Source organism: Phaenicophaeus curvirostris, chromosome 2, assembly GCF_032191515.1.
Source record: "Phaenicophaeus curvirostris isolate KB17595 chromosome 2, BPBGC_Pcur_1.0, whole genome shotgun sequence".
In the NCBI taxonomy this organism is placed as follows: Eukaryota; Metazoa; Chordata; class Aves; order Cuculiformes; family Cuculidae; genus Phaenicophaeus; species Phaenicophaeus curvirostris.
Genome location: NC_091393.1, coordinates 29,003,366 through 29,030,252, shown reverse-complemented (window position 1 = coordinate 29,030,252; position 26,887 = coordinate 29,003,366).

Here is a 26,887-nt window from a genome sequence, read left to right as displayed (position 1 = left end):
TCTAGTGAAGGAAATCTAGTGGGTTGTAAACCATTATACTGGTAGAAAATCAGGTTAAAGTACCTGAAACCATATACAGTTGTACAGTTGCAATTCATGTAGGGGAGATCAGGTTCTGGATTGACATATACAAACTACGTAAGGATAACCTTTATGTACCGTATACATGTCACTGGGTACCATAGACAAGTCTTGATCAAATCTCTCACACTGATTAAGGAGGAATAACCTACCTGGTACATAACCATCATTTGCCTTCCTGCATATTGATATCTTATTCATGGTAACCTATAAGATGATACAAGGTGGATTTTTTTTTTTTATTGCACTCATCTAATTTTCCACTGCTGGCTGAAGGAAATTGTTTAAATAGCATATGGGGAAATTGATTAACTGGTATTAATATGTGTGTTGGTGTAACTTCCTTTGGCTTCAATGTTGTGCCCACTTAACGAAGAGATACGTTTTGCCAGCAAGTCAGAGCTAAACCCTTAATGTCATTAAAATTTTCTGAATAGGAATGGTGTGCAGATTTGGGGCCCGAATACTGCTCCTTGTTACACTGTAAGCCTGATAAAGATGTAGCCTTCAAGCCATTTCACCATTTCTACTGAAGACAGTTCAGTTTGCTTCCATGTGAGTCTACACAGACTCAGACCCATGGTCACTGATTTACATACATCATTGGGTGCAACATGCGCCTTCATTGCTAACATTTCATTTTAGGGCGCTCTGTAGCTTTATACATAAGTGTGTGTTTGTATGCCATGCACATTTATAACCGAAAAAAAAAGAAGTACTTGATCCGAAGGAAAAAATCGTAACAGAAAGTCTGTTATGTTTGTACTTTTAATTTAACACTCGTTGGGATATCTGCCAACGTAATATAGGCACTTTTCTGTGCACTGGAAAACCCAATTAGGACTTGTTCTTAGTTTGATTATCAGTCAGAAACATGCATACAGAAATATTCATTAGAGACCTACTGAGAGCTGTGATAAAGCAGCAGACAGCTGAATTATAGAGTCTGTCAGTATCCCCACTACAATTTTACATTTGCTTGATAAAGGACAAGTAACAAAATATCTAAGATGTAATTTGGTGCCCACTGGAACTGTACTTCATTACGGTAGATATTGTTTTGACTCTCTTCAGGAGGTTGGTGAGTGTTTCATGACACGGTATTGTGCACGAATGATAAATCACCAGCCTAAATGCTGCACCAGCTTTTCATGGACAGAGGTAACACACACATCAGCTGGTGATCACCATGCAGCCACAGCCCAGAGCCAGTAATTTGGGGACTGGAAGTGTAGGACAGATTCCAAAAGCTCAGACTTAAAATGATGATACCTTTAAAGGATGATAATTCCACTAACCCCACTCACCTAAATTAAACAATAGTTCTATAAAGCAGCTAAACAAAAAGGGAAAGAAGATCATTCCTTTTGGGTTTATGAGTTTGTGTAAAATATTTCAGTTAATGTTAGATAGTTTTTTTCTTAGATTACAACTACTTTACTACTGGCCTTAGCTTCTAGAAACCAAATCCATTAGCAGTAAAACACATGATCTGAAATGGTAATAGGCTTTCAATAGAATTGGGAAGGACATATGCATGAAACTGTGATATCAGTGAGCTAACTAGATCAAAGCCTCTCATACGGTTTATTTAAAAAGCATTTGGGAAATCTGCTTCCAATAATGACATCAATGTGTTTTCCTTTCTAAATAGAAACAATATCACATTTGTAAATAATAATAAAAAAAAGACGCTTGATTCCTTTATTGAATGTGGTGGTTTAGTAACAAAGTTGTTCAAGATATATAAACTCCCATCTAAAATGAAATTATTTAAATAAATATTTTTTTTAAAAGGCTAAAGGAATGGAGAATAAAGATCTGTTCAATCTTGTCATTACTAATCAGAACCTTTAGCAGCGTGCTGGTTGCAGCAGTCCCCAAATTGAGCAAAAAAAGTAGCAGTGTGCATTCTTTACTTAGTGATTTAATTTTATTTAGACTAGGATTCCTTACCAGTGTTTATTTCACACCATGCATTGCATCAGCAAGTCTAAAATAAACACATGTTAAATCATGTTACTAAACAAAACTGTTGAAAGATCAATTTCCCTAAGCCAGTCTGGCTCTGTGTGCATTCAATAACTGTACAGCATCCTCTGATGAAGGATTAAAACCAGTTCACCATATGAAAATAAGATGAAGACCCATGCCTAAATGAACTGCTTCAGAACACGCACAGTCTTCGAGTAAAACAGGACATGAAAATATAAATATTCCCTTCTCAGCACCTTAATAATTCTCCATTTGGGAACTATATATGTATTCTTGGTTTAGTTGTCTTGGATGCTTGACTGGAGCATCTTGCTTCAGTGCTGGAAAGCCTCAAAAGCTGTGAAAGCATTTTCCCTCAGAATATGTTTCCCTGTCATGTGAGGTAATACAGTTTTTCCCAAGCTCACAGACAAAGAGCAGATGCACAGAAGCTGTGTGTAGGTGTACATTAGCAGGTACAGGCAGAACTGAGCTCGATCTTCCCATGCTAATATTGGAATTGGAAATATGATGAGAAAAGGCACCGAGGTAGGTGTCTGCATCTAAATTTTTGGTCCAGATACAGCTCTAGCCACATGCTGCACCAAAGCTAACATACTATGCGGAAAGTCTGGGGGCTGACTTTCACAGCAGAGGATGTGGTTGAAAGGGTATTTCAGCCCTCCTCCTTTTCTGCCTGTGTGTTCCTGACAAATCCTTTTGCTTGGCTTCGGTTGTGTGCGAAAACAAATCAGAGACGTTATCCAGGTGAAATTTGTGCATTTGGACCCAAATTTGGGTGCATTTGGACCCATTTTTAAGGGTCATATATTTAGAGCTCAAGAAAATAACATTTTGCCAGTAAACCTTTTGCAAAGTGTGAATCTACCCCATTTTTTGTGACTATATTCAGTCTTGTACAAAAAGTCATTCTGAGGATACACTTTGAAACACACACTTGGCCATGTGGGGCGTGAGTGGGACCAACACTATGGTTAGATTCATGGGCTCTAACTTTTCTGTCTCAAACTGGGAAGGTGATCTGACTGCTAGAATCAGCTGGAGTCTGTAAGGATATTTGTAAGCTAGGTTGCTTACACACTCAGATAGTTCAAGTCTCTAATATTTAAATGTTATTTATTTCCTACTCAGCTTATGTTTTCATTGTGGAGACCCACATACTTTTATAGAATCATAAAGACATATATACATGTATTTTAATACTGTATCATATTTTTTTTCCAGCTGAATTTCATTCTGAAAAAAGCAGCAAAGCTACAGCTGAGTGCCATATGAAAAATATTTAGACTTGCAAGCACTATTTATATATAAAAAATCTTTATTAAAATCATGGGAACACACTACTGAATAAAAACATCTGTCAGTTCCCCTCCATCTTCTTTTTTTGCCCTTAAACAGTAACGCCCACATTTCAAATGGCTGAAGAGTTTATTTCAGTTCTTCTGAGCATATGGAAAGTCCCCGCATCATCCACACACACAGACAGATAGCAGTGAAACTCCAGGATGAAAAGCCCTAAAACATTGAATATGAAGGGAAAAGAGTGAAAGAAAATAAGATCGTTATACGCCAGCGCTATACTGGATATAGAATCATGGAAACATAGAATCATAGAATCACAGAATCATAGAATGGTTTGGGTTGGAAGGGACCTCGAAGCCCATCGAGTTCCACCCCCCTGCCATGGGCAGGGACACCTCCCACTGGATCAGGGGCTCCAAGCACCATCCAACCTGGCCTGGAACCCCTCCAGGGATGGGGCAGCCACAGCTTCCCTGGACAACCTGGGCCAGGGCCTCCTCACCCTCAGTGTGAAGAAATTCCTCCTAATGTCTAGGCTAAATTTGCCCCTCTCCAGTTTATAGCATATGGTAGGTTTTGTGATACACGTTCACTATAGTTCTAGGAACCGACCTTTTCCCCTCTGTCGTAACCAAAGATTGGGTGGGTGAGCCCTCTTTCTCAAAAGCTATATGGATGCTTTGCTGACAAGGTTGTTTTTCATGTTTAAAAATAAAAATGTTCCTTATAATAGATATATAATTTTTCATACTCTGCAGGCTCCAGTCTCAGTATGTGAAATACTGGAGAAAATAGGGTAGTCCCAGCCTTGAATAGTTTATAATCTACTCCATAAATCTGTCATTCAGTATAAATTTAAAACACTGGGCAAAGTTTTTACCCTTATTTGAGCCTGGTTTTGCATATGTTGCTTATATATCGATACTAACCCTCCAACTGCTGTTGTCTTACTCTCAATTTATAGTGGTTCACCTGTAAAGGACCACGTCCCATCAAAGAGCTGCTTGGGTGAGCCGGGCTCCTCAACTGAGTGTGAGCTGCACTGCAGCGCGATGGCTGTTGAGGCGAGAGGACTTAGGAGATAGTGCAGCAGGAGCAGCAAGAACGGCAGCCTGGGGTTTGTCTCTTTGCTGATGGACAGGTTAGGTCACCCAGCTTCCGGGAATCCGTAGTCATTTCTCATGATTTTAAAAGGGAAAAATCTTATCTCGAACAGCTGCATAATTCTTGATCAGACATTACACGACACTTCTTTTTCCAGGACGCAGTTAATGACTCTGCCCTGGCCCCCTGCCAGGTCTGCGTTCATACGTTGCTTCAGCCTCAGCTTATCTGGAGAACCAGAGCGAGAGAAAAATCTTGTGCAAGTAACATATAGCAGAGTTCCCACGGGGCAGTGCAAATGCTATGTATAGCCACTCTGCCAGGCCAGTTTTGAACTGGAAATAAATGTTCTTGTCCCCATCTTTTTCTCAGCTCTATACTCAAGTGAATATTTTTAGCTTCCTTCATTTTATAAACATCATCTTTTCTCCTCGAATGATAATTGTGTGGCTAATTACACACATCCTAAAGTTGCAAAGGATTCTCTGGGAGCTGAAGTAATTTTTTCAGACACACACAGGACTAGTTTGTCTGCTGGAGTAACTTAATTTGTTCCACTAGGGAAGCAGCCTAACTTTTGTAGTTGCAGGTGTTTAAGTTTTGGAATGCTACGGTTTCTATTCATGAATCTGGCTGTCAGGCTTAAGATCAATAAAAGCAAGAATAGTTTTAACCTTGGGAATTTTCTAGATCTCAGAGGCAAGGAATAGGTGAAAATGAATGTAAGACTGTATGAAGTCACAGCAATAAGTCAGCTACAGCAAAAGGTTTCCAATATTTCTTGGCAACCCAGACACAGTGAAAGAAACCTGTAGATTTTGACAAAATTTGGTGTCATGTAAATATTTCAGATATCAAGTTATTTTCACCTCGTTAAAGTCTGCAGTGAAATTTCCATGAACCTACTTGATGAAATTTGTGTGTCTAGCCCCTCCAAGTCCTCTTCTTCTCCCTCCACAGCTGTTGTCCTACGACATCCACTGTTTGGAAAAGAGGAGACACAGTTGGCTGCTTCTTCAACGGTGCCATTGACCTTTACACTGTCCATTAATTGTCCATCACTGGTGGTATCTGCTCTTCTGCCTCCTCGTCAAATATTTCCACATCCAGATGGGCTCAATCACTTCTAAGAGACGTGTCTGATGTAAGCCACAAGACCAGGTCTTAGGCTGTGATGTGGCAAAGGATCCAGTACAGACTGTGTTGTCCACCCCCTTAAACAAACTCTCTGGCTGCAGTAGTTGGCGTCTGTGATGCATTGAATCTGCAAAAGATCAGGATGGAAAGGGAAGAAGTGGTTGCTATTCTTTGAAAGATGTTGACAGGGGATGTGCTTTCTGTCTCAGAGTGAAAACTGAAGTGCTAGTACAGAGGAACCACGGAGGAGAAGGAGATGCAGAGATGTCTGCACATTCAAGCAGAACAAGCTGGTCTTGAGAAGAGCTTTGTATCACCAAATAAGAAACAAATCACTTGGAAACAAATGCTTCTGAGGCATCCAGATTTTGCTCGAAACACTTAAATGATAAAAGGCTGAATCAAATATAGTAAAAGATGCCAAATGATCCTTCCAAGACTACAAATCCTTTGTCTAAACTTCTATTTTTAAAACAGCTCTGTGACAGACTTGGCCCAGGACAATGAACCCTTTCAGAGACAATGTGGGGGCACAGTTCAGGAGTCAGTGATGGTCGGGGATCTTCTCAATATCAGACATGAGTACAAACATGTTCCTCTGAAGGCCAAGAAACTCTAGTATTGTGAACAGGACATACCAAGCATTTGGCTTCAGTTCCAGAGAACACATTTAATTTATCGATACAGACTCTCAGGCTCCTAAGTTGAATGCTCCTGCAGTTGCCAATGATCCCCAAAAGGGCAGAAGAAAATTTTTTCAAGCTGAAGTGCTTCTAATTGTCTCCTGCAAGCAACAGAACAGCATGCCTCTAGGTACATCTTAATGCAGATTTTCAGTGCTAAGGCAGCATCTAAACCAGGATGCAAGCTTGTTTGGATTCTTTTTCAGTCCATCTGAAGAAGTTTAGATATCAAATCAGATGGACCAGGGAGGTGCTGCCACTTGTAATAGGTGGCAGCAGACGTGGACGTGATAAACCCATGTCAGATGAGATGGCAAAGAAAATATCCACTGAGCCTTTCATAGCCTGGTTAGACTTTGACTTAGCTTTGCTATTTTAACATAACAAAATTTCAACTTTTACCTCAAGGGATGTTCCACCACCACATTCTGTTTAAACAGAAAGGCGTGCTTTCTTTTACCTTGTATTAAATAAGAGTGGATCTAAAAAAACGTGGGAGAACTGATTCCTAATCTGTAGCAAAAACCTCCAAAATGTAAGTTGCTGCTGCCAGGTTTTACTGTTTCCCATTTCCTGCACAGTTGTCACTGTGGAAACTGCTCTCTGCAGGTGGCAGTGCCTCGCTGCTAAATGCTGAGAGGATGTGAAAGAGGAATCCAAGGCTGCTGCCAAGAGAGGGGATTTACTTACAGGCTCATGAAGAGGACAACAAGCAGGGTGGATGGTGGAGGATGCTGGCAGCATGAAGAAAAGGAGGCTGAGGATACACAGACTGCAGGGGTGGGGGAAACAGAGGAGATACCTGTAAAAGCAGAAGAGGGAAAATCCAGATGAGGAGGCAGAGAAAATGGAAGCTTCTATTACAATAGCTGAAGAAGTAGGGAAAGAAAAGGAGGGGGATGAAGTGAAGACTTACATGAGGGTGAGGAATAATTCAGTGTATTTCCCTGCTGTGACTCCTTCAAGAAGCCATGGGAGGTAGGAGGCTGATGGCTGGTTTTGCACCTATAGTAGTCATCTGTGTCTCCATGGTCCATTAAGAACACACCTACTGCATATTTTATGAGGATAGGAAATCCCAGTTAGATTTTCCCTTAACAGGCCATCTTGAGAAAAGCTTACAGATTGTTCCTCAGTCTTTTCCCAAAGCACCTTCACAGCCCTCTAGCCATCTCATCTTTTCCAAAGAAAAGGAGTGATTTCCTCTGAATTCACAACCAGCAAGCTTGTCACATTCTCATTGCTCTGATAACATAAATGCTAAAGGACTTAGGGGAGTGAATGAATGGATCTTGAAATGCAAAGGTGTGACCTGAACCTAGGTGGCAAAGCAGCCTATGACCCCCTGACAAACAACCTGCCTTGCCATGGCAATAGAATATTCAGAGTTCATATTTTCTGTCTGAAAACTTGACCCAACTTTAGTGAAATAGTGCAATTCCGTGATCATTTTTTGCTGTGGTTTTCTTTTTCTCCTTTGGCTTCAGGGGAAATATGAGGGACCAATAGAAGCAGAGGAGGAAAGGGGGTGGAGAATCATAGAATCACTAGTTTGGAAAACACCTTGAAGAATGAACCAAGCAAATGAGTCGGTGAGTGTTTGCAAACTTGGAAGTTCAGCAAGAGTATTTCTCACTGTAGATTTACATTAATTATATTTCTAACTCTTTCTTACAAAATGAGTTCAAATAAATGGATAGCTGCATTTCATTAAAGAGGACCTCTTCTCACATCCACAATTTGTCCTTTAAATATCGTTGTTTACTGAACATTGAGTAATTCTTCGAGAGAGTTGTCCCACAGATCACGGTATTTATCTATCAGTTCACAGTGTTTTAGTGGCCAACTATAAGTTAATCTCACTTTGTTTCTTATTCTTACTCTTCTTTAACATTAAGACTTATTATTAATCTTTTTAAGCAATTATTAAACAAAATTCTTCTGCTACGAATAATGAAATAACTTTGCATCCAAAACTAAATGGCTAATTTCACAGCTTTTGTAGGGTCATAGCAGTATGTGCCTCTACCAGTGAAGAGAGGGAATTGTAGGACTCAGGAACAGACCTTAGGGAGCTGGACAAATTGGCAGTGTACAAAACAGTCACTCTGCAAACAATTGGGTTTCTAAACCATCAATTCTCATTCATATGTAATGTCATGATCCTGCCTCTACTGAAATAATTGGTAAAGCCTTTCCTAATTCCACTGGGACTAAGATTGGTCTTTTGGACTTCCATTCTGTAAACACGCATGCACATACTGAACAGACCTATTCACATGATTAAGCTAAGCATGCAAATAAGGCCTTTCATTTGTAGTTTGTACGTTGCTAACATGTGAAAAATGGAAAAGTTACTCCTTTTCCTGAAACCTTTGGTGTAAAAAAATCCACTGTTTCCATTGATTGTGAATAAAAGATATCAACTCATGAGTGGAAAACGGACCATTTTTCTGGTGTGTGGGGTTTTTTTCAATTCTAAATATGAGACACAGTGGTTACAAAGGGCCTTTGTCCCCGCACTGGGTACCTACAGGATGAATTTCATTAAGTTGTTTACTAGCCAGGGCCTTTTTCCTTCTAGATGAGTCTGGAAAATCCAGACAACCCTCAAGGATATACATAGATCAAGCAAAATAATAAAGAACTATGTTCTACCAAGCTGAGGTTGTTTGGTCAAAATTAATATCCTTCCAGGAACAGATTACTTTTTTAAGGCATCATGTAATATAAAGAGGAAAAAAAAGAAAGAAAGAAAATTGATGAAAAGTCTTTCTTGCTTTTATATCTTCTGCTACATGCTCTTTTCTTATATATCTGTTCACAAACCACTCTTCTGTAAAAATGACTCACATCTCATTTCCTCACTTTGAAACCTAGTGAATTGTCCATATTAAATTTCTTGAATTATATGAGCATTCTGCCCACTAATCCCGCTAAAATAGGAGGATTTATGTTAGCATTCCAAACCTCTAACTAATGCCAATATCTGCATTTTATCTAAGTAAACAAGATTTTCAGGGAATTCCTTTTTCTTTCATGCTTTCCAGGAAATGTGGAATTCTTTTCTTCCAACTACAGACTGGCAGATATTAGAGTGTCAGCCTAGTGGGAATAAATATGCTGTTATCGCTGGGGAAAAGGTGTAGAGCCAGGCTGAATTTGCCATCATTGCTCTCGAGCCTGCACTTGACCCTGTGTGCAATACAAGGGGATGTAGAGTGTTGCAAAACTAAAGCCTCCACCACAGCTTTGGAGATCCAGGGAGACACCACAAGCGTTTGATAGGAATGGTTGGACTTGATGATCCAGTGGGTCTCTTCCAACCTGGTTATTCTATGATACTATGATTCTATGATTATATGACCTGTGTTCACACACTCAGATGTGGAACATGAATCCTCAGTTCTCCCCTCCCAGTAAAGATTTGTTGGTGCATGATCTAGATATTCAGTGCACTCTGCATTCACAGGACTTGGAGCAGGGGATAAAGCCATCAGCTCCCTCGGAGCGCTTACATATGAGCCTGTGATTATATTTCTGGTTTCACATTTTCTTCTCACTTTTCCATTGGAACTAATCTTGGAATCTTTTCTGCAAGATGTCTCATTTTAAACGCTTTTTGTCGTTGCCACAGTAACATAAGTGATGTGAACAAATATTTTCCGAGATCACAAATCAGCTTGTTCAAACATGGATTTTGGGTCGGTTTTGGCCTAATATACATTTGGTTAGATTGGGCTAAGGATCAGACAATTTCTCTCTCCTTTTTGCCTTTTACACTGCCTGGAAGACCTACTTCTGTTTTGTAGTCTCTGATCTTCATACCTATGTATGAAAAACAGCTTTGAGCTGAACTTAGAATCACAAGATCATGGAATAGTTCAAGTTGGAAGGGACCTTACAGCCCACCCAGTTCAACTCCCTGCCACGGGGAGGGACACCTCCCACTGGATCAGGTGCCCAAGGCCCATCTAACCTGGCCTTGAACCCCTCCAGGGATGGGGCAGCCACAGTTTCCCTGGGAAACCTGGACCAGGACCTCACCACTCTCATGGTGAAGAATTTCCTCTTAGTGTCTAGTCTAAATCTGCCCCTCTCCAATATAAAGCCATTCCCCCTCATTCTATCACTCCAAGCCTTTGTAAACAGCCCTCCCCAGCTTTCTTGTGGACCTTTCAGGTACTAGAAAGTCACTATAAATTCTCCTCGGATTGTTCTCTTCTCCAGGCTGAAGAATCCCAACTCTCTCAGCCTGTCCTTGTACGGGAGGTTCTCCAGCCCTCGAATCATTAGATGACCTGTCTTTGGACTTTAATGTTAAGACAATGGGTACAATAAGGAAATAAGGCGTCTTCCTCTAAACATGTGAAAATTAGCTACAGACAGTAGCAGCACAGAAATAGCTTTCTCTTGCTGACACACATCAAGGTAAACTACTCTCCAAAAGGAGGTGCAAGTAGAGGATTTCCTGCAAGATCAGCAAACTTACTATGATCACTGTTTGTGTGTTTGACTCTGTGGCCGAGGGTAAGGACTTCACATATTTTATATACCATGGAGAGCCTCAAATGTCTCATTTTCTTAGGACACCAGCCTTTCCTATTCTCTGCTGGTGGCAAATAAAAGCTATTGGTTTATTTATTAAACATAGATTTTAAGCGGCTTCTTTGAAACATTTTGTTACGTGTGGAGTACATTGGGAATAGGTGTCCTTCCAGAGTTTCTGAAAAAAAAAACTTTACAAAGTTTCTAAGTTTCCCGAGTACTTCAGGTGATGACTTGAATGGGCTCAGCCCTCACTGTGCTCCTCTAGTTACAAAAACCGCGCTGCTGGCTGGGAACTAAAATAAGCCTTTAAGATACAATTGTGGATCAGCTTACAAGAACCTGCTAAGTGATAGAAGTCAAGCTGGATTTCTAAAAAGTATTAACTGCAGAACTTTGCTTCCTGGGACTCACTCAGTACCGTTTAATACTCTTTAATAAAAGTACAAAAAAGTCCCAAAGAAAGTCAGAATTAGCTGACTTTCCCAATTGCTTGGGAAAGTAAATGAATTAATTGTATATAGAAAGAATTATCTCAGACACCAAATGAATCAAGTTTTTCCCTGTCCTTTGCATCCCAACAGGTGGGTATCTCCAAAAGACACCAGAGATGCTTGTATAGACTGATGAATTCCTGGTCCCTGTGAGGGAGCTGTAAACAAATGATTTGCAGGTGCACCTCAGAATGAATAAACCTTCTAGACCTGACTCGTTTCTTTGACTGCAAGTAAGCACAGTTGATTAAAGGGGGCAGATCTCAAGCACGACTGCATTATCCTCCAAGTAAGAAGCTTAAGTTTCCATAAGTGTCAGAGGCCTCTTAGGTTAAGGAATTTTGTGCTGGATTTTTCTGTTGCTATCAAAACCATGTATTCTAAAGTCGGTCACAAACAAGCAAACACAAAGAGTTTGCTGTCAATTTTCAAAACAAAGTTTTATAGATGCTTTGTGCACGTTCCCCATGTGATTAACAGGATTGCTGATGCCTGAGGAGTTTTTAGAGCAGAGGACTTAGTTTAGTGTAGGACTTGGCAGTGTTAGTTTTGTGGTTGGATTCAATGATCTTAAAAGACTTTTCCAACATAAATTTTTCTATGATTCTGTTACTACTAGTGGGAGGTGTCCCTGCCCATGGCAGCGGGTGGATCTGGATGGGCTTTAAGGTCCCTTCCAACCCAAACTATTTTATGATTCTACGATTCTAAGATGCTATCTTTATATTTCTGCTGCATCATATAAATGCACATTGTAATTTTATTACATTTTCAGATACCCATTTTATTATAATTCAATATTTATTTATTTATGCTGCTTTAAATCTTATATTTACTTGATTGAAAATATGTACATTTGTATGAAGGTATGTGAACAGAAAAGGTTGTTTCATTCATATATTTATACTCTTCTATGTATACAGATGTATGTGCACACACAAGGACATTTTCACTCGAGGAGTTTTAGACAGTGAAGCTTAATGGAAATTCTTTTAAAAATAATTACCCAATAACTGTCAGCAACGAGGTACTTCAGTGAGAATTTCCGTCGTTTGTGCATATTTGTCATAAAGAACAACAAGTTATGTTTATTTATAGCATATCAGTCTCTTCTTTCCCTAAACATCGAACCTTCTGAACGTATCAGATGATATATTTCATTACTCAGGGTAAGATTACACCAGTTTTTGAGCTAAAGTTTGGCAAGCTGGAGTTTTAAGTGGTAATCAGCAATAATGTATTGCTTGTACCGTAATGTCACTATTGGTGATTTGGTGATTAATTTTCTGACTGTCATGAAGTGCTTAAAATAATCTAAATGCACAGAGTAAATTGGTTGATCGGGAGAAAAGTCTGTCATGCAAATTCAGTTCTTACAGAACCTTCCTGTCACACTCCTCAATGACAGCCTAAGTGGGTCACCAGAGTGGATGGCCCCTGTTAATTTATTTTCTCAGACAAGCAATACATATTCATGATATCCTGCTGTTTGTCTGTCACCTCAAAGAAACTCTCCATCGCCTCCAAATTATAATTAATGAAGATATGCACAGTTAGGCTTAGGGGCTTGGAAGAAGAGATATTGGTATTATCTTGGAGGGAGCTTCAAGGTATTAGTATCAGCAGTTGGTGTGCTAATGTGGTAAAGGAAAAATATTATTTTGCCATGTGCCTCCTTATTTTCTTCTTCCAAACTGTGGATGGAAGAGATCATGTAATAAAAATAAGAATTTAAAAAAAAGCATGTGCGTGTATATATATATGTATGAAAGTATTCAGAAGCATTATTTACAGAGGAGCTTTTACTACATTATTACACTAAAATAATTGTTTTTCACAGGCAATCACAACAAACGATCTATATGGAAACTATCCATACACACTCATCTTTTCAAAATTGTACTTGCTTGTTTGTCTAGGTTGAACGCTTTTTGATGTGTATGCCTTTTTATCTAGAATTATTCATATTATCACCAGTAATTTCCTGGTGTCACCAAGGCATTATTTGAAATAGGACAAGATACATTGTGGGTGTCTTTTATAATATCTTACAGACCTAAACAATGCATCCTGTACCCAAAGCAGTGAAAAGACAGAAGTAAAAGTCTGTAAACAAATGCACATTACTGCACAACTAAGAGCAATAGCAATGAAATAAATTGTATAGCCATATGACAAATTGCTAAGCCATATTATAAAAAAATGCACCTCACGCGTCTTAAATTTATCAGTTACTTTTGACTGTCTCATCTTTTTCCTGCCACTAATCCATCTCCTATAAGACTGCCTTGAACATTCCACACCTCTGCACAGCTTCAGACAACTGTCTGTTAAGTAAGAAAAAAGAATATCTTACTGCCACAGAAGAGATTGTTCCTTGCAGAGATTTCCAGCACTTAAACCTGACAAAAACCCCAAAAATGTGTAACTCAGTGTCCTGGAAAAGTTGCTGTTAGGATGTTATTTTTTAGTCCGCATTGGGCTGTGTTCCTCTCCCATTCTAATAAGAACCACAGGTCTATTTTCAATATCTTATAGGTAATTCAGGTATAATAACATCTCTGTTTTGATATTGTTTTACTCCCTGCTAATAAATGACAACGGAGTTTAATTTTACCAAAATTCAAAGATGGTGGAAAATGTTAGATTTAAGTATATGTTTGCAGCCTTTTTGAATTCTTTCTGCTCAGAAGGAGGGGCATTAATACAGGAAAATAACAATTTTTTTTTTTAACAGTTCCACAGATCTGAAAAATAGTTCTTACCTTCTGTTGATAATATGGAAGTGAAGTGGAAGGATTTTATTGCTGACCTGCATGACTTATTTGTGGCTTTGTCACTCATAAATAATGCATTCTGCTCCAACTTGTGCCACTGAAACATTTATACCACAACACATCATTGTGTATGTTATATAAATATTTATTATGATGAATTATTTAAATGAGCAATGAGAATTTGTTCTTGCAGCATGAGTCTATTCATATATGTGTATTCTGTGTTTCTATAGGCATGCACATATAGAGATATTCAGGTAGCTCTATACCTACGTCTGTACATGTTCTCATGAACACACATACATCCAGCCACAAATGCACATCTGGATGAACACACACAGCTGTAACCCTGGAAGGCTTCAAACACATTCTTTATAGATGTGCATCATTTATAAACAGAAGCGCCCACATCAAAGGTGGAATTATGTACATTTAATATTTTTTTATTATCTATGATTAGTTCTATCAGGATCGTGGCTGAGTATCCCAGTCTCTGGGAACACGATGACTTTCATTAGCTGAGATTTACAACACAGGAGAACTATTTCAGCCTCTGTTTTCACACATTTGTCTGCTTTTAGCAGAAAAGAACTAATAAAATACTACATAGCTTTTGTGATACCCAAAATACATTTAAAGGAACAACGTTAGGTTGTGAGTCAGATGCTTCCCTACAGCAGCTGCCTGTTGAATGCTGGAGCCTGCCTGGGTTCATCTATTGAATCATCTCAGATTTCATAGCTTGTTGGTGCATTTTTAAACAATTTACCAGGAAATCCTACAGCAGCACAGAGAGAGAATGGAGAGAAAGCTTTGAGCAGGGCTAGAGGAGTGCAGGCGATGCAGGGAGCTTGCCAACCTGACACAAGTTGCATTTTCCAGTCTCTGAGAAGCTTCTCGTTGCACACGATGACATAAAACAATCCAAAGTGAGATGCACATTTGAAATATTAATAGGAATGCATCGAGCTCCATAGACAGCTGCTTATTTCCCCATTTGCGATGTACAAAGCAAAGGATTAACTCCACTGGCAATATTTGTGTCAGGCCATACTGATTAATTTAATATTCTGATTGGATGAGCAGCAGAGCTTTAAAGGCTGTTAACTTTCTGGCAAGCAGTGCTGAGAAGGTGATAATGAGATTAACATTTGGAGGACCCGATTTGCTTTTGCACTGTATTTAATTACTACTTTGACACCAACTGGTATGCACTATGGATTGTGCAGATATGCTGATAGATATCCATATTTGCTAAACTATAATACTGGCTTTAATAAACGTGTTAAATTCTGTGATTTCTGAACTACTTTGCACAAGACATGAAAAATATGTAATTTTATGCTCAATCAATAGCACCTAAAAGAGGATATTTGGAGGAAGCAGGGTGCCTACAGGGAAGGGAGGAAGAAAGGGATTGATCGGTGAACCAAGTTAAAAGCTAGGAAATACGGTTATAAAGTAAGGGTTGCCATGTATATCTTCTGAATACAGAAGATATTTTGTTTGTACAAAATCATATACATTGTTCTCAGTTTTTACTGGCTGAGCAAACCATATATTTAATTATCCTGGCTTCCATGAATGAAACTCAAGAGAGGTCTCCTTTTAGACAGCTATTGTTTTAGACCTTCCTTCAAGCTGAAACAATCACTGTGAAAAAACAGAGCACACTGGGACTATTAATACACACTGAGGATGTCCTTCAGGACCATTCTCATCTCAACAGCAGATGTGTTGGAAAGCAGGAAATAGGGAGAGAGAAACCAATTGACATGTATACAAAAGCCCATTTTCCTGGTCTGTGACTGCAAATGCAGTTTTCACACACTCTGTGAGTTCATTTACACCATTGGTGCAGTGGAAACAGCCTTAGGGTAGATGAGAACCAGGTCTTTTGCTTCAGGTAAAGCAGGTTTTTTTTGTAATGACTAATTGATGTCCCTTACAGCTCACTTCTGCTAATGAAGTAGGTGTAGCGCCATTATCAAAGGTCAGGTTCATCATAAGAAAACCTAGGATGATTTTATTCTTCTCTTGTATTGATTGCTTGTGTTGTATTAAGCGTATTAGAATCATAGAATCATGGAACGGTTTGGATTGGAAGGGACCTTAAAGCCCATCCAATTCCAATCCCCCTGCCATGGGCAGGGACACCTCCCACTGGATCAGGCTGCCCAAGCCCCATCCAACCTGGCCTTGAACCCCTCCAGGGATGGGACAGCCACAGCTTCTCTGGGCAACCTGTCCCTCACCACTCATCGTGAAAAAATTCCTCTTTATGTCTAGTCTAATTTTCCCCTCTCCAGTTTATAGCCACTGCCCCTCATCTTATCACAACAGGCCTAAAATAAGCCCCTCCCCATCTTTCTTGTAGCCCCTTCAGATATTGGAAGGTCACTTTAGTATCATTTATTTTCATCTCATAATTATAATGTTTTCCACCATCACAATACTGAAAAACTTACTGATTTGGGATTACTGATATGAAAAGGCAGCCCTCACAGTTGGAGCAGTAGATAATAAATAGCTAGTGGTACAGATGTGAGCTGGCGGATCCCACTATGTCACTACTTTCCCATCACTTTTGTGGAAAACAATACTTTCCAAAGAGAAACTTTCCACTGTTTCAGCTTTGATGTCAACTTCACAGAAGCCGTTTGTCATAACTTCAAAGCTAAAACAGTCAAGAGGGTCAAACAAGGCTGAGGTGGATCAAGGAGGACTTATTGAGCCTCTATGATTCTTCTTGTGGCCCAGGAGCTTGTGCTACAGGCTTCCATGGCACGGTTCAGGACATCTGCCAGCATCCTGGCATGCTTGGAAGGCAACTTATCTACTGCACAAGTCCAGCAAAAGGGTGATAATTTGACAATCAGAATTCATAGAATCATAGAACAACCAGGTTGGAAGAGACCCACTGGATCATCGAGTCCAACCATTCCTATCAATCACTAAACCATGTCCCTCAGCACCTCGTCCACCCGTGCCTTAAACCCCTCCAGGGAAGGTGACTCAACCACCTCCCTGGGCAGCCTGTTTTGCTGTGCACATCACAGTTTTCATCTACACAAATGCAACCACAATGTTTTTTAATGTCCATGAAATTAAAGAATATCATAAATCTGAAACTGATTAAGCCACCACTTCCCACGCTTCCTTCAAATTTCTTTCTGAATGACGAGAGATCAACCCTTCTCCAAATTCAAACCTCTCAGGACCAACAAGAGAAATAAATTTCAGCAAGGCAAAAATGAAATTAATAATCAATGCTGATTAAGAAGTTGAGTCCACTTTCCGAGGTCTTTAACTTCTGGTTCAAACCCATGTTGCATTCCCAGAAAATCTCAAAAATGTAAAAAAAATAGAAAGGGAAATATGTACAATACAGCTTGAAATGATGCAGAAGGAATTGTGGTTCTTTGGCACCATAAAAGGAAAATTGTCTAATTTTTTTTTTAATTACTTTGCCGACTGATCAGAGGTAGAAAACATCTTCATGATTCTTTTACTGAAAAACTGCCACAGAGAGATTTTCTGCGTTGTTGAGGAGACCAAGCAACGGTTTAGCACAGAAACTGTAAACATCATGAATCTGTCCAGGCCTATCAATCAAACCAAGAAATACTTTAAAGAGCAGAATAACAGGATTACGGATTTTAAGAAAAGATTATTGCTTAATAATACAGAAAATGGACAAATTTGCATTTGAGCAGTAGTGTTAATTTCTGCTGAAGTGTCCTCATTGCAGATTTATGTTCCTAACTGTGCTTTCCAGTCACATCCTGGACATTACACATCTGTCTGACTACTATAAGCCTTTTTTTTCCTTTTTTCTTTCTTTCTTTTTTTTTTTTCTTGTTTACTTCACTAATATTTGAAATGCAATCCAGGGCATCTTGCTTATTAAACTGGAGAGACTTCAAATTTGCTTTTGTACAATCGGAGCTAATTGTCTGAGACAATTTACATCCATCAGCACAGTGTTTTATGGCTTTCAGACTCAGTGTAAAATGAATAAATAAGAGAGCTGAAATCATTATTGTCCTTTATTACTGAATATGGGCTGGCTAATCTGAGAGCAATTTGAATGCTTGAGGCCCATCAAACACTGGACATCTGTCAAGCTCTAGCTTCACTCACTAGTTCAAAATCTGTGACACTTAGTAGCCTCCTCTTTTTTATCCTGAACATTTCCCAGGCCAAAAACAAATGCTGGAGTTAGTTATTTAACATGTTAGTTATTTAACATTTTTTCTTTTCTTGTTTGAAGTGCTATTTGGAATGAGTTATAATTTTGCTTTCTGGCTAAGCCTGGTGAAGACTCGATTTTCATGCTGTTGAAGAGTGATGCTCTGGTAAATTTTTATGAGAATTCTAAGGTTTCATTGCTATGTTAGTATCATTATTAGATAGAGATCAGAGAAAAAAAGGCCATCTGTCAATTGTGAATATCTCTCTCCCTCATCTTCATGCAGGTTGTAGCTGCTGTACATGGAGCCACAGAACTGGGAAATGGAAACAGCAAACAGAAAAATGAGGGGAGAAGAGGGATAAAGGTGCAGGACAGAGACAAAAAAAAATAGCTGTGGGGGACGGAGAGACTTAGAAATAGAATAAAAAAAATGTGAAGGATATGGGAGAAATAAGGGTGCAAAATAGCCTAGCAAGAGAGAAAAAGAAACCAGAGAGAGAGAATTCTAAGGAAAAATCCAGAATTTCTTGGTGAAAAATACAGAAAAGGTGACCTAGAAAAAGGGAACTACATTTGGGAACTGATAAGGAAATGTAGGGAAAGGGGCTGGAGAACAAGGGTTCTGAGGAGTGGCTGAGAGAGCTGGGGTTGTTTATCCTGGAGAAGAGGAGGCTGAAGGGAGACCTTATCACTATCTACAGCTGCCTGAAAGGAGGTTGTAGAGAGGAGGAAACTGGGTTCTTCTCCCAAGTAACAGGGGACAGGACGAGAGGGAATGGCCTCAAGCTCCACCAGGGGAGGTTCAGATTGGACATCAGGAATAACTTCTTCACTGAAAGGGTTCTCAGGCACTGTCAGAGGCTGCCCAGGGAGGTTACTGTGTCCCCAGCTCTGGAGGGGTTTAAAAGACAGGCAGATGAGGTGCTTAGGGATATGATTTAGCAGTGGACAGGTGCGTTTGCACCTGATGATCTCAAAGTTCTTTTCCAACTAAGTGATTCTATGATTTGATGATTATTTACAGCTATCAAATATTCCTTCTTAAGTAATCAAACTAACCACTTGGAGAATTCATGATGCAAGCGCCCATGAGGGATTTGCATTCTCATGGGCTATGAAGGCTCCTCCTGCAAGTTTATCCATATTAGCAAGATTTTCCATAAATGTCCACAAGGCCAAACAAAAGTTTCTGCCAATCATCAACTTTGAAACACTGGTTATTTTTTTTCTGCATTTAGTATTGCATGCACCTTTTACTCCTCCATCTAGCAAAGTTTACTTATGTCCATTAGTTATACATTTTACAAAATTCAGCAAATTTGTGAAATTGAATTTTATTTGGAGTATGCAGACCTATCTATAAAATATAAAATTAAAAACTGAATTAGGCTTAGATAGAAATCTCTTTTTCTGCTTAATCTTATAACTAAAACCTGTTTTGCTTTGTCTTCAGTATACTTTGACTCCAGACTTCTTTCCAAAACTGGAAGATGCTTCACGGCATAATTGTTATGTTGATATAAAAATACACTATTGTTATAGTACTTTATTCTTAAGGAACTGTAATTGGGTCATTCCGTGTTAGGATGAGCATTTTTGAAGACTTACGCATGGTCTGATATCTAACAACTTGCTTGGAGGTTCTAGGTCACGTGTTGGTTTAAGATGAGAGGGAATGGGCTCAGGTTTCTCCAAGGCAGGTTCAGATTGGACATCAGGAAAAATTGTCTTCTGGAGGGTAATAGAAGGTCGTATAATACTGTGACTGCACTACTTGTCATCCACTTGGCTGCAACACCAGTGACCTGATATTGAAGTCCCAGGTCTATTACACCTACTAGTACAGATGTAGGCTGTTCACTGGCTGATAAACTGTACAAAGCAATAAACAGTTATTACTAAGAGAGATTGCCATGAAAAGGGAAGGAAGGGAGCAGCAATATCTCCTTAAACTAATAAGCAACTGCAAGATGTGTGACCAACATATTTTGAAAACCAATTAGATGCATCAAAAGAAATTGCTTGATTTTTACTGAACTAAGCTCCGAAGATGTATAGCCCTTCTCAAAGCTCATCTGTAAATATCACATGACATATAAAGGAAAAAATCCTGGATTTTGGATAATCTTGAAAATAAACAGCCTTGTTGTGAAAATTGAATTGGTTTGATAAGATGCTCCTGAATTTCTATAAGGAATCATCAGCTGACTGGGGAATTTAATCTCCTTCCTGGGTCCTACAGATGTACTATTGACTTTGGCAAATACCAACCCCCCTACAGTGAAGGGCGTATGTGAGTCAGATTATCCACTGCTAAAATATAACCCCTGTATTTTTTAATGTATTACAGCTAATGTGCCATAAGGCTTAATTTACAGAGTGTAAAATGCTTTGAGACTTCAAAATCTGTTTTACAGATGATTTTCCACTGAACTCAAGGATTTACACTGGTGTAGCTGTGATCAGAAAATGACTCAGAATAAAATTAATTTTAGCACAGATTGTTGCTACTTCAGTGACCTGTACAAAGCATGGAAGATAGGTGACTGATAGTAATCTCAGTTTGAGAAATGATGTGTCAGGTGCAGCATGAACCAAATAATCCCTTGAGGTGGTGCATCAATGAGACATGTACAATAATTGTGCAGGGATAAGGATTTTAGAATGATTTTTAAAATAATCAGGAAGTCTGCTAAATCTTTACAATAATCATAGAATCATAGAATGGTTTGAGATGGAAGGGATCTTAAATATCACCTAATTCCACACCCCTGCCACAGTGAGGGACACTTCTCTCTGGTCAGGCTGCCCAAGCCCCATCCAACCTGGCCTTGAACATCTCCAGGGATGGGGCAGCCACAGCTTCCCTGGGCAATGTGGGCCAGGGCATCTCCAGCCTCAATCTTGTTATCTAGTCTAAATCTTCCCCACTTCAATTTAGAGTCATCCCCATTAGTCCTATTACTCCAAAACTTTGTAAACAGTTCCTTCCCAGCTTTCTTGTGGCCCCTTCAGGTACTGGAAGGTCTCTATAAGGTCTCCTCGGAGCCTTCTCTTCTCCAGGCTAAACAACCCCAACGAGTTGCCCAGCTCTCGGATCATCCTTGTAGCCTCCTCTGGACCCGTTCCAACAGCTCCATCTCCTTCTTATGCTGTAGATTCCTGAACTGGACACAGGACTGCAAGTGGGATCTAAAAAGAGTGGAATATAGAGGGAGAGACACCTCCCTCACCCTGCTGGCCACGCGGCTTTTGATGCAGCCCAGGACACGGTTGGTTTCTGGGCTGCGAGTGCTCATTGCTGACTCATGTTGAGCTTCTCTTCTATTAGCACCCTGAGTCCTTCTCTGCAGGGCAGCTCTCAATCACATCATCCCCATCCTGTATTGAAACCACGAAAAATAACACACAAGATCCTGCAGTTATCAGTGTTGCCTGATCCATATCCTCATGTTATGATCTGGCTTCACTGGATCTGCAGATTAACAGTAGCTGAGGGTCTGGCCCTTAAGATAAACGTGTGTACTTTTATTTCTGCATCAGACACTAGGGAATATGCAGTCTTCCTTTACATAGTGATCAACAGCAGATGCTTAGGGAAAGACCATATAATCAAGCTAAATGTAGTTTCCTTTTACATTCCAGGAAATAGAACACTGCATTGGAAAATTTACCCTGCAATGAAACTGCACTAGGTGCCAAGCAAAGGAAGAAGATCTTTCTGCTTGGGTGTGCCATATAACCAAATTTATAATGTTGCTGGAATTAACAGTGCAGTTTATTTTCAGGTTCTGGTCCTCCACTCATCCACATTGCATAAATGTTAGTTTATTCCTATTACGTATTGGAATGAACAATGTAGTTTCCTCTAAAAGAAATCACAGATATTTATTTCTTGATGTATTTTGCATCAGGCTGATCCCAGTATTACCCAATATGGAGAACACCCTACCTGCTTTGGCTACGTTCACTCTACACAGTCTTATAGAACCATCCCACTCTCAAAAATTTGCAGACACTCTCATGATATAAAGTGGAGCACGCCACATATACTGGTAGTTTCACATTATAAAGAAAAAAGTGGAAAGGAATGTAGTGTCATCAGCATTGAACCATAGAATGGTTTGAGCTGGAAAGAACCTTGAAGATCATCTGATCCTTCTTATGTTGGGGATTCCAGAACTGGACACAGGACACAGGTAGGGTCTAAAAAGAACTGAGCAGAGGGGCAGAATCCCCTCCCTGGCCCTGCTGGCCGCACTGCTTTGGATGCAGCCCAGGACACGGTTGGTTTCTGGGCTGTGAGTGCTCAGAGCCGGCTCATGTCGAGCTTCTCATCGACCGGCACCTCCAAGTCATTCTCTGCAGGGCTGCTCTCCACTCCTTGCTATTTGCATCTAATGCAGGAATGTGTCTCACCTATATTTCTAGTTACGTTTTTCAAGGAGGAATCTTTTGAATCGTGATTACATCTAGGGAAATGCCAAGAAGGTACCTTAATACTGTATGTTTGGCTCCCTGGGTTAGAATGATAACTTTTCATTACCCTTCACTGCATAGACTGGTCTCTTGGTGATACCTAAAGCTGAGGATTAAGGGTCTGGTGTCTAGTGATTCGAGAGCAAATCTATAGTTATATTTTGTGAGGTTCAAGGAATTAGTGAGGGAGCTGATGCTTAAAATTCATTAACATTTTGTATAGAGATTAGGCCTTATAATAAAAGTTTCCAGTTTAGGCTAGAGTTTAGGAATATAACCTCTAATTAAGCTAATCTGTTACTGGGTTCTCCAAGGCCCAAGAACTAGTTAGGAAGTGGTAATCCTTCTGCTTTCCCATTATCTGTTGTTAACTTTTACAGGCCCTGGAGAAAGAGAGTGGGTTGCCATCGAGGAGGATTAAAGCTGGATTTGGGGTTCTGGCTTCATAAGAGCCAATCACTCCGCTACAATTAACTACACAGCTAAGGCTGAGATTTCATTTAGAATTTGGTGATATAAAGCTTCAGAAGTTCAGTTCGTTATTGCAGAGCCAAAAGCTAGGAAGGTGGAATGCTGTCAGCAGAAGAGAGCATCAGGGGTTTCATCCACTCTAGGCTCTAAGTAGAGTGGGAGTTTGGGGAGGGACTTGGGAATAAACCTTCAAAATTCCATTTTATTAACAGTCACTAAAGGGCCCACAGAATTAGGGAAAGGTCTGACAAGTCATGTTGTCTTTCAAGGTACAATTGGTCTTTCAATAATTAAAGTTAAGTTTAATTAGGGTAAGGATTCAGGGTTGTTGTTAGGGTTAGAATTCAAGAATGCTTGCATTCAGAGTCGTGATTGCTTCTGGATTCAGAAGTGCCTGCAGGGCTAGCAAGAGGGCATGGTGTTAATAGGATCGAAATAATAGGATCTCATTTATCTCAGGGATTTATTTCCTGGCCCTAATTAACATTATAGTAAGAGAACGGTTGGAATAAAAAAGGGCTTGAAAAATCAGTGCTTTCCAACTTACTGGTGAGACCTGCAAGGGCTGCAAAGTCATGCAGGAAGTTGGTCTCTTGACAGACATTGAATTATAGAATGGTTTGAGTCAAAAGGGACCTTAAAGATCATCCAGTTCCAACCCCCCTGCCGTGGGGACACCTCCCACTGGATCAAGCTGCCCAAAGTCCATCCAGCCTCACCTTGAACCCCTCCAGGGATGGGGCAGCCACAGCTTCCCTGGGCAACCTGGGCCAGTGCTTCACCACTCTCAGCATGAAGGATTTCCTCTTAACGTTTAGTCTAAATCTTCCCCTCTCCAATTTAAAGCCATTTCTCTTCACCCTATCACTCCATAAAAGTGATCGAAGTCCCTCCACAGCTTCCTTGTAGTCCCCTGCAGGTACTGGAAGGTCGCTATAAAGTCCCCTTGGATCCTCCAGGTTGAACAACCCCAGCTATCTCAGTCTGTTATCCTATAGGAGGTGCTCTGATCATCTTTGTAGCCTCCTCTGGACAGATTCCAACAGTTTCGTATCCGTCTTATGTTGGAGATTCCAGAACTGGACACAGGACTCCAGGTGGGGTCACTATGGGATGAGGTGGGATGAACCCATGTCCCTCTTCCACAGTGTATTAGGAAGCTGTTGGGTTTTTTTGTCAGACTTCTGTTCTCCTTTACAAGCATTCCCACACACAGGGGGTGAGGGGTCTGCACAAGTTTGTAGGGTTTGGGCTTGGGAATTCCAGGCTTCAACGGTCGGCATAACCAGCTTACAGGTAAGAATTCACAGGGTGAAAGACATCTGTCTTTAACAGCATGGATATCGCCCAGCCATACCCTGGGCTGCCTCCAAAGCAGCGTGGCCAGCAGGGTGAGGGAGGTGATTCGGTCCCTTTACTGCACTCTGGTGAGACCCCACCTGGAGACCTGTGTCCAGTTCCGGAATACCCAACATAAGAAGTATATGGAACTATTGGAACAGGTTCCAGGATAAGCTACAAAGATGATGCAAGGGCTGGAGCATGTCCCATATGAGAACAGACTGAGAGAATTTGAGTTGTTCAGCTAGGAGAAGAAAGGGCTCTGAGGAGATCTTGTAGCTATGTTTTAGTACCTGAAAGGAGCTGCATAAAAGCTGGGGAGGGACTGGCTACAAAGGCATGGAGTGATAGGACTGGGGGCAATGGATATTAACTGGTGAGGGGCAAATTTAGACTAGACATGAGGAAGAACTTCTTAATGATGAGGGTGGTGAGGCCCTGGAACAGGTTTTCCAGGGAAGCTGTGGCTGCCCCATCCCTGGAGGGGTTCAAGGCCAGGTTGAATGGGCCTTGGGCAACTGGTCCAGTGGGAGGTGTCCCTGCCCATGGCAGGGGTGGAACTGGATGACTTTTAAAGTCCTTTCCAACACAAACCATTCTATGATTCTATGAAAATCACTGTGGAGTTCAGCGTTAGCAAAATACTGCTTTTATTTCTCTACCAGCTCCAGAGCCTGGCTTCTCTCTAATGAACTACTGTAAATACAGTAAACAATCTTACTCTGTAGTCTGGAACTGAGTAGACAAGATCTGAAATGGCAAGGGAAGGAACTAGAACTGCAGTTCATTCTCATATTTTCTGTTAAACATTAAGCAACCAACAAATTACATTAGGAAAAAATTCTTCACAGAAAGGGTCATTGGTCCCTGGCAGAGGCTGCCCAAGGAGGGGGTTGAGTCCCCTTCCCTGGAGGTGTTTAAGGCACGGGTGGACGAGGTGCTAAGGGGCATGGTTTAGTGTTTGATAGGAATGGTTGGACTCGATGATCTGGTGGGTCTCTTCCAACCTGGTTATTCTATGATTCTATGATTCTATGAAATATAATCGAACAGGCCATATTGTATCTTCAAGTTGCACAACAAGACCACATGCCTATCCAACAATCACATCCTTTTAAGCTCAAAAAGACCAATTTGAATGCATGTTTCCTGCAGTGTAATCCTGCCTCTCCTATTGCCCATCTCAGTTTAAAGATGAAACTGGACATTTGCTATTACAGCAAATCATCATCGGGTGTACGTGACCCATCTGCTTCTATGGAAAACATACACCAGCTTTTGTGACAGAAAATACTATATAGCTTGAATTAACCTCAATATATGTGACCCAAGGCTCATTTCTGCAGTTCAGAGTCACCGCGCAATCAATGAAGCAAGTCACTTCGAAGTGAACCACACCAGAGCCAGGAGAGAACTGACAACTGACTTAACAGTTAACGGGGCATTTGGCAGCATCCAAAGAAGCATGGTCAGCACGGTGAGGAAGGTGATTGGTCCCTTTACTACACTCTGGTGAGACCCCACCTGGAGTCCTGTGTCCAGTTCTGGTATCCCCAACATAAGAAGGAGATGGAACTATTGGGATGAGTCCAGGATAAGCTACAAAGTTGATCAGAGGGATAGAGCACCTCCCATATGAGGACAGGCTGAGAGAGTTGGGGTTGTTCAGCCCAGAGAAAAGAAGGCTCCAAGGAGACCTTAGAGACACCTTCCAGTACCTGAAGGGGCTACAAGAAGGTTTGGGAGGGACATTTAATGAAGGCTTGGAGTGATAGGATGAGGGCAAATGATTTTAAATGGGCAAGGGGAAGATTTAGATTAGGCATCAGGAAGAACTTCATCACACTGAGGGTGGGGAGGCTCTGGCCCAGGCTGCCCAGGGAAGATGTGGCTGCTCCACCCCTGGAGGTGTTCAAGGCCAGGTCAGACAGGTCTTAGAGCATCCTGATCCACTGGGAGGTATCCATGCCCATGACAGCAGGGTGGAGCTGGATGGGCTTTAAAGTCCTTTCCAACCCAAATCATTCTATGTTTCCATTATTCTGTGATCATGGGCTTAGTACTAAGGCGAGAGTAGTCCTAACATTCAGTCTTTGTGCTCATTGGAGAAAGCGCATCAAGAAAGATGATGATAGTCATTTTTTTACAGCCCTAATGTTGTCAGTAACCATCAACAGGGCTCATTCTCATAGTGAAAACAGTGGTGACAATGGTGACCTCCTTTTCAGGCTGGAAGGAAGTGCTGGCAGTGATGACATCTGTAGTTGAGGACAGGGTGTG